Here is a 9,859-nt window from a genome sequence, read left to right on the forward strand (position 1 = left end):
GTCGTCTCCAAGATGCTGCCACTCATTCAATGGGAATGTATGAGTAAGCAACTCAACCAGGGCTCGGTATTTATTCACTTTAGATTCAATTGTATAACAAACAAGTGGGCTCATTGGCCTTTATTATGAGTCACAGTAAATGCAGCACTTCAATGGTTAGTATACATTTGGTGTCACTAGGGGCTGAACTATGTTAGAGGATCCCATTGTTTCTAATCTCCCGCCCTAGGTATGTTAATTCAAAGGGCCAATGCATACAAAGTTGTACAGTAAATAATATGAATCCTCCAGATCTTCATAACTTGTCGGTGTTTCCTCTGATATTCATGCTGTCTGATCCAATCCATAATCCTGTGGAGACATAAGGAAATCAGTAGTTACCATACACGACCAGTTTATCTCATTCCTGAGGTCATATATCATATATCTAGTGTTCAACATATATTATTCGGTCAACATCCTGTTATAATATAATATTCTTTATATGGAACATTTGCTGTGTCAGTTTGTATGTTATTGAAGTTTGTGTATGCGCTATTTAGCACTATGCGCATTGGTAAATGTAAGTTATGTTTTTTTGTACTCAGCATTGGATTATTGTTAGAATGGGAGACAGTTCATTGTGGTGAGGCTTCCGAAAGGATTATTAAAAAGCTTGCTGTGCGTTTAATGTACAATACATTATTTAGATATTGCCATATTAACTTATTTAATCTAAAATGGTGCCGAGAGCCCAGTTGCAGAGTAGCGTGGTGTGCCATTCACAATATGGCATGGGGCAGCTGTATGGGGATGCGTGCACTACTGGATGATTGCATGCGAATTGGGATCGCGAACGCGCATGGGTGCATGCGCAAATGTGCGTCGGGAGCGTGAATGATTTTAAGAAGTGACTGCGGACGATCAAATCGTCCGATGAATATCGTGAAGCGGGTTATGCGTAATTATGCGATTGCTTACAATCTATTTGGCTTCGACAGTCCACCCTTTGATAGCAACTATACGCTATCACCATACGCAAGCAATTATCTATAATTTTAATCTGTCAAGCCATACATAAAATATTAGTCAATGTTTTATTTATGAGATGGCTTAAGTTGGTAATTGTTAACCATCAATGAAACACTTCAGGGGGAAGGACATAAAACTAACTTCATGCGCACACCACGGACCTGATACTAGAATATGATCATGATCATTGGATAGATGTGGGGATGCACCTAACTCATAAAGATAGCCTTGAATTATGTAGAGACTTCATTTTAAGATGTTTTGAAATAGCATTAATAAAATTTTTATGCACTGCTAAACAATTCCAAATCACATCATTACAAGGTATGCATTCTTATGGGGCTTCTACTACCATTCAGATCTTATTTCAGGCAGACACTGTATTATAAAGTATTGTTCAATGTTCTTAACGATATGACTCTGTGTGGTCATTTAAACCATTAGTAGTGCGTCTCCAGGTGGGGTAAAACAGCCCTCATACGCACTCAGCGGATCATATACGAGACCATTGTCAGGATGTGGGAACTCATCAAGCCTATGAAGGTCAAGTGGGGGAAAAATGGAGACTACATTTGAACTAGGGTGTCCTAAAGAAACATTGACAATACTTTATCATACATGGCAACATGCAAGCAATCATTAGATTGTACTCTCTAATTCAGGGTTATAATGTAAGGTATTAGTTACATTAGTATTCACAGCATCATGGGTAACTACCATCATTATTTCAGTTTCCCTGTTACCTTTAGAAATACCTTTCCCACATTTCGTAACTGCAGGAACACATCTAACACACATGCTAATTAATAAGATGACTACTAATACTAGGATCAGGAGCTTTCCTACGCTTGCAATTAGTCCTTGAACCCATTCTCCTAGACCCGAGAACCATTTAACAGGGTTCAACCAAGAGGACCACTCTTCTACCTGTTCCTCTACTTCAGCCACTGAAGCATTATGGTTCTTACGAAATTCCCATTTCAGCTGCAGAATTTCGTCCATCTTCTGGTCTATCACCTGCTTGGGGTCACTAGTGCTATTAGTGATGTAGGTGCAACACTTAACACCAAACTGGGTGGCCAGGGTTACGCAATACCCTCCAGTGACAGCTGTTAAATAATTTAGCACTAGTCTATGTTGGACAAGTTCTTTCTTGTACGCTTGTAACTCCTTTCCAGTATATCTAAATTAATCATCGTATGGCTCGGTGATATTATCTATCAATTTGGCAAGGCCTTGTATGTATTTAAAATTTAATGACCCCCGAGCGATCCTGGTGGAATCAAGTGCAACTAGGAATTGAAAGCCAGTCGTTTCACTAATCATCTGAGTGGCTCTATGCACTTCACCAGGAACCATATTCCTTTTGTTCCTGTGTTCATACTGTGTATGAAGATATGGGGAAGGTACGTTCTTGTGAATACCGATCATTTCACGATGTGCAACAGTCATGATCTCAGAAAGTACTTTTCCTAGATAACACAAACCACTGGAACTCGGAGAGAACCACTTGTACGCTTTTCTACCACATATAAAATACACATAGTCAGGGAGGACATATGGGATAGAATGTATCATTATCATGGAACACATTTCCCTAGCAAATGTTCCTATCCCAGGTTCTCCCATCTGGTTAAAACAAGATTCTGGCTGCATAACTTGAGTGCAATACCCTTCTGGTACACTACCAACCATATCCTGGGTGTCACCACGTGTGTATCTATACCGGAAGTGTCTCCCACTTGATCTAATTGAGCGTAACAATCCAAAATTTAATGGCTCATTATCTGCTCTTAAGGAGAAAGTCATCGTCTGATTATTCCCTGTTACATCCCAACTTCCTGGTCTCTTGAAGTTAGTGATGTTAAAACATAACAGGGATTTATCCACTTGGTATTGATGAAGTCTAAAGTGTGGTGGTTTGGACATCAAGAATTTCCCATCCAGTGTTTTTCCTTTTTGTAACCCCAAGATCTCTGTGACATTTAGGGGGAATGGCACTAACCCTACATTGTGCTGTCCCTGGGGAACATGACAGCATACCCAACAGTCGGTCTGGTTAAGGACACGACCCACCATGGTATGATAATCCTCTAAAGGATGTCCACCCCAATACTGCTTATACCCAGGTTGGCAACATTGAATACATCTCTCATCAACTAGGGACCCACACATCCTACAAATACACAAGTCCTCAGATGATAAACCTTCACATTGTCTCCGAGTTTCCAAGCTATCAGGGTTATCAACAATAACAGTATCAGGATTGGTCAGGTACCGCCCTTGTGTTAGTAGATCTCCATCTCCCAACTCCATTCCACTGATGTCGTTATCGACCTCTCTCTCCATTCTTTGACCACCAGCACAGAACCTAGACACCCCGAAGCAAAAGAGCATGAGATGAACCCTGGAAGGATAAACAACAGCAGTCACAATTTGAAACTCCATTACCAGACTGAGGGTCTTACCAGTACAGTTAATAGCTTTCACGGAACAGGCTTTCAATAGACAGGTCCACGTTTTCTGTCTCTCCTCCGCCCTTGATCTCCTTTGGATCATTGACTTTCTTACAGTGACTGGAATGGACCCAGGTGTCTCTCTCGGCTACTTTCACAGATGTTGTACTTGTCAGTAGCACTTGGTACGGTCCTTCCCAGCGATCAGTCAAGCAATCTGAACGTAAAAAGTTTAGAATCATTACATACTCTCCAGGTTCAACATCATGACAGTTAATTTCAGGCATATCTGGTGATAGCAATTTCAGTTTCTGTTGCTGTTGTTTGAGCTGCTTACTCATTTTTATAAGGTACCTCACTGTAACCTCATTGTTACATTTTAAATCTTCCTGAGGGCTTACAATTACATGAGGTTGCTTCCAAAAAATATTTCAAATGGGGATAAATTAAGAATGGATCTAGGAGTGGTCCTGATACTATGGAGTACAAGAGGCAAGGCTTCTGGCCATCCCAATCCAGTCTCAGCCATGACTTTACTTAATTTATTCTTAATAGTACCATTCACTCTCTCCACCTTAGCACTGGCCTGTGGTCGATATGGGGTGTGAAGCTTACTATTAATACCCATTAACTTGCACATACTTTGAAAGACATCTCCGGTGAAATGGGTACCCCTATCGCTTTCAATTACTCTAGGGATACCATACCTACACACAAATTCCTGAACTATCTTCTTAGCAGTAAATGCAGCAGTATTAGTTGCAGCTGGATATGCTTCAACCCAATTAGAGAACACATCTGTACAAACCAATACATACTTCAAATTCCTGCAAGGTGCTAACTGGATGAAATCAATCTGTATAACCTGGAGGGATGTGAGATGGTTCGGTAGGTATTGTTTTTCCTACATTCTTCCTTAAGCAGGTCAAACAAGACATTGCTCTTTTCTCTGCTTGGGAAGAGAATTTGCACATACCCTGTTTGCCCAGGTGAGTCAGACCGTGTGCTGCTTCAGCCAAGCTAGGATAGTATGCCTTAGGGGCTACTGGCTTCCCTTGTTCACTTCTCCACAGCCCAGAGGACTCTTGCTCACATCCCTTGGATCTCCAGCTCGCCTTTTCCTGTAAGGTACATACTTCCTGCATTTCAACCAGCTTCTGTGCATCAACAGTTTCAAATAACATCACACTTTTCATTTTATTATACTTTAACCCTGCTGCCCATTTGGCAGCTTCATCAGCCCTATTGTTACCCAATGATACTGGATCATCCTCACAGGTGTGAGCCTTACATTTAATGCCAGCTACGGTCTTGGGTAGCTGGATTGCAGTCAGTAGTCATTTAATGTGATGTGTGTGTGCGATTGGTGTGCCTGCTGCTGTCATAAAATTTCTCAAATGCCATAGGGCACCGAAATCATGCACCACCCCAAACGCATATCTGGAGTCAGTGTAGATATTGGCAGATTTTCCTTCCGCCAACTCACACGCTCTCCTTAGTGCCACAAGCTCCGCTACCTGAGCTGAATGTGGTGGACCCAGTGGTTCCGCCTCTATGACATCTTTGTCATCTACGACAGCATAACCTGTACATAACTCACCTGTGTCAGTCTGTCTATGACAACTCCCATCCGCGTATAATGTTAAGTCTACATTCTCTATTGGTATGTCGTGTATGTCAGGCCTAGCTGTAAAATTTTGATTTAGATACTCCATACAATCATGCACATCAATACCTATACCAAACTCACCTTCTACCATTGGCAACGATTCACTTTTACCTTCCACCCTGTGTGCATCATGAGGCACACATGGTAAATATGTAGCAGGATTTAGAGTATTACACCTTTTTATAGTTATGTTGGTGGGAGCAATCAGTGCTAGTTCCCATTTTGTGAATCTAGCGGAAGAAACGTGTCTAGTCTGGGCTGAGTTTAGTAATGCAGAGACTGCATGTGGTGTATGAACTGTCTAGTCATGGCCTAACACTACGTCCTCACTCTTATTTACTAAGAGAGCGGTTGCAGCTACGCTTCTTAAACACGTTGGGAGTGATCTCGCCACAGTGTCCAACTGGGCACTGTAGTATGCTACTGGTCTATTGGCATCACCATGTTTTTGTGTAAGGACACCTGCAGCACAACCAGCTGCTTCCGTACAGAACAGGTCAAGAGGTTTTTCGTAATCTGGAATCCCCAACGCAGGTGCTCTTGTTAGACTATCCTTAAGATTAAGGAAAGCCTGCTCTGACTCTTCAGTATGCATGACAATGTCTGGTTTGGTGGAAGAGACTAACTCCTGCAATGGTAAAGCCAGAATAGAGAAACCTGGTATCCATGTTCTACAATATCCAAGGTACAAATCTGGTGCTGGTTTCACGGCAGTGCCATGGTCTGTATGGCGTGGATTCGGTCAGTAGTCGAATGTCATAGGCCCTGGGTGAGACAGTGTCCCAAGTATTTGACCCTGGTCTGGCACGGCTGTAACTTGTCCTTAGCAACCTTATGGCCTGTGGGCCTGATTCAGAGCCGGACGCTATTTGCGCTCGCTCGTCCAGAAAAAGGAGCTGGCTATTTAAATTAACCGTTAGCTCTTTGCGGTCCGTTCACGCCTCTATGTCTGAACGAGCGAACAAAACATGCGAACGTAATTTTGAAAAAAACACCCCCTGGCTGCTCGCATCATACGTCATCTCCGCTATTTATTTGATTAATCGAGTACATCGAAAGGCGTATGAACTGCTCGCTATTCTTGTGGTTGGTTTTTCCTACCACAATCATGCGAGCAGTTCTAACTATAAAACAACCAAGTGACGTGGTCGATGACGCTGCTTTAGTAATTATGCACACCCTTAAAACGCCCGTTTTGACCTTTAGGCACGCCTGCGTTCTGATCTCCACTCCCCATTTTCAAGCACCTTCCCCTGTCACCACCCACAAACGCCTCATTCTGTCACTCAAAATAGCAAGCATTCGCTATTTAGCGAGCACATGATTTTCGGCCGCACTAACTGGTTCGCGCATGCGTATTAAAATCCGTACGCATGCGCAGTTGTGCGAACATCAGTCGGAACGAACGAGCGGCCGCTTACGAGCGGCTCTGAATCAGGTCCTGTGTGCGAGAGGTGAAGCAGTAAAAGTTTAGTATCATTTAAACATGACGTAAACGAATCAGAGCATAACAATAAATCGTCCACATATTGTATTAGAACAGATCCATTGGCAGGTTGGAAAAACTGTAAACAATCGTGTAAGGCCTGTGAGAAAATACTGGGGCTGTCTATGAAGCCCTGGGGTAGTCGTGTCCATGTGTATTGTACCCCCCTATATGTAGATGCAAATAAATATTAACAGTCAGGATGTAGTGGAACCGAGAAAACTGCGGAACAGAGATCAATGACAGTGAAATGGGTTGCATGTGGTGGAATTTGCATCAGGATGACAGCTGGGTTTGGCACTACGGGGAATTGGCTTTCTACCACTTTATTAACCCCTCTAAGGTCCTGTACCAGCCTATACCCCCTCCCACCACTCTTCTTCACAGGGAAGATGGGACTGTTGGCTACACTAGCTGTACAGACTAAAATTCCCTGCTGTAATAATCGTTCAATTATGGGATAAACCCCTAATTCTACCTCCTGTTTTAACAGGTATTGAGGAATTTTTGGAGCTTGCCTACCGCTTTTTAAGTTTACTATTACGGGAGCTACATTTGCCATTAACCCAGTGTCCTGTCCATCCTTGGTCCAAAGGGAATCAGGAATTTGTGCTAACATATCGTTTACCTGTGCTGGACATTGTTCCGATATGGTAGTGTGCAGCATTAACCTTTGGGGAGTGTCTAGCACATCCCTTACCTCATGTGCGAACCTTTCTGGGACATCCATAAATATACCATCAGGGGTACAATAGATGACACATCCTATCTTGCACAATAAATCCCTTCCTAGGAGATTAGTAGGGGCTGTTGCTGCCAGAAGGAAGGAGTGTCTGGCATGCAATGGGCCAATAGTAATTTGCGTAGATTCAGTTAAAGGATAATGCTGTACATCACCTGTTACACCCATTGCTGACACTGTCTTGTTAGTAATTCGCAAATTAGAAGGGGATTTTAATACTGACCTGGTCGCCCCTGTATCTACAAGAAAGGAATTTTTCAGTACCAGCTACATTAACCCTTATTACCGGTTCTTCTCTAGTACTTCCAGTTATCCTGACTGCCTGCAGATTACAGGTATGACCTGATCCCTATAGTTGACTATCTTGACCCACCAGAGCATTTACTGCAATTATGTGGGCAGGGTTAACTGATCATTTTTTATGTTATGGGATGGGTTTACATTTTCCTGGTTAGGTGGTCCCTGTAGTATGACTCTACAGTCTTTTCTAAAATGTCCCGGTTGGTTACAGTTAAAGCACGTTTTTTGTGTACTGATTTGACTATTTCTGGGAAATTGTTGTTTTTTGTGTTGAGGGTTATAAGTAGGGAATGGCTGTGGGGATGGATATGGGAGGTTAGATTGAGGATGAAAATTGTTTTTTGGCCGAGTGTGTTAAGTATAATATGGTTGTGGTATGTGTGACTGCGCAAAGGGGTGATATGTGTTATGTACTTGTAACTGCGCAGGTGGATAAGTGTCTTGTGGCTGTAAATCCATATCTTCCAGAGCTTGTATACTGACAGCCATTAGTTTTTCGCTCTGTGATTCGCGCTTTCTGAGTATGTTCTTGTCATGCTCAATAGCAGTTTCCTTAAGTACGTCAACCGTTATTCCTCTCCATCCGGGGTGTGAGGTCTGAACTCTGGTCTTTAGACTATCCTTAAGACCATCCATCAGAACAGTGATGACCATCTCCCGGTAGTGAGTGCAATCCTTAATGTTTTCTATCCCAGTGTACTGCGTGATAATCTGCAGCCCTCGATTAAAATAATCTTCTGCAGATTCAATTTCTTTTTGCTTAATGGTAAAGATTTTACTCCAGTTAACCACTAAGGGAAAAATACGGCTAACTGGGCGACTATGCGGGCAATGCAATCCTGATTACCTTGATCAGTCAAGGGGACATCTACATCCAGAGTACATGCTGTGATAAACTTTTTCACATCTGTACCTTCTGGGAGACATGCCCTTAACACCACACGCCAGTCCTTATTGGTTGGCTCATGGGCAATGCCTAAGTCTTTGGTGAAATGCTGACACTTTGCCAGTTGTTTCCTATGCTCAGGGAAATCGGACATAATGGAATGTAGTTCCGCCCGTGTCCATGGACAGTGCATCGCTACTTTCCTTGAGGGGATTACACCATTTGCATCCGCAACTCCATTGGGAACATTGGGAACGTACTGGATGGATGCTTTCCACTCCTATACCTTTAATCCTATTACTGCAGCGAACAGCATTAGCAACCTCCGTTATTGAAGCGGTAGGTGTCAATGCTTCCTGCGCCCTTATTACAGGAACCTCCCCCACCATGGGTTCTACTAAGGCCTCCCCCTTTTGGGCTAAGGATCCCTCCCCCACTCCTGATGCTAATGGGTAATCTGCCTGTACTTGCTGGGAAGGGACATTCAACAATTGCACAGCATGGGACACGGCTGACATTTCTAAAGGTTCATTTTCTGCATCATAAACATTTTCAGTATACAAACTCAGATGCGGGTACAGCTTACTTGGTTCAGTTACATTTTTATCATTTTTGGTGGGTAATGTATCTTCACCGGCCATCACATAAGGTGGTGGTGGTGCGCAAGTGCGAATTGCAATATCTTTGGCAGCGCTACTGTGCCGCACGTTTGCGTTTTCCTGTGGTGCGCATGCGGCGCTGTTCAGCGTCGTGTGCACATCACCCCTTGACGTGCACGTGACGCAACTCTGCGTCTCGTTCACACCATTAACCCACGTGTTACTCACGTGCTGCCAGAGTTTCAAACAATCATTATACTCCACTCTTTTCTTCAAGGATTTCACTCTACATATGTGATCCTTGAGGTTATTTAAGATCTCCACATTAAAGCTACCAATCTTTGGGAAAGGCCTCACACTCTTACTCGTCATCTTAACCCACACGGCACAGTGCATTGTTGCGTATGCATCGTACTTGGTGTGCATTATATGAAGAGCCGACCCAGTCGGACCTTGCAGAGGCAGCTCATCGTCTGCCTTCTTTGTTGACTGTTTAGCGCCCATTTTGACTTACTCTAAACCTTCCAACAAAGAAGAGACCAGTGAAAGAGTTAACTTTTAGGCTGCTTTCACGCACCAATACTATGGTTAAACATAACTAAAATAGGGAACACAGTAATACCTACTAAGGCAAACACAGTTAACAACCTATTAATAGGGAACACAGGAATTATCTAACTATAGATAAACCACAGTTAACAACCTATTTA

General features: G+C 43.0%; 1 pseudogene; it reads right to left on the bottom strand.

Annotated features, from left to right (window-relative positions):
- Positions 1 to 295: 295 nt before the first annotated feature.
- On the bottom strand, positions 296 to 9,653 carry LOC148522799 (uncharacterized; annotated as a pseudogene).
- Between the last annotated feature and the right edge of the window lie 206 nt (positions 9,654 to 9,859).

The sequence above is a fragment of the Taudactylus pleione genome, unplaced genomic scaffold (assembly GCF_031769625.1).
Source record: "Taudactylus pleione unplaced genomic scaffold, aTauple2 ptg000139l, whole genome shotgun sequence".
Lineage (NCBI taxonomy): Eukaryota > Metazoa > Chordata > Amphibia > Anura > Myobatrachidae > Taudactylus > Taudactylus pleione.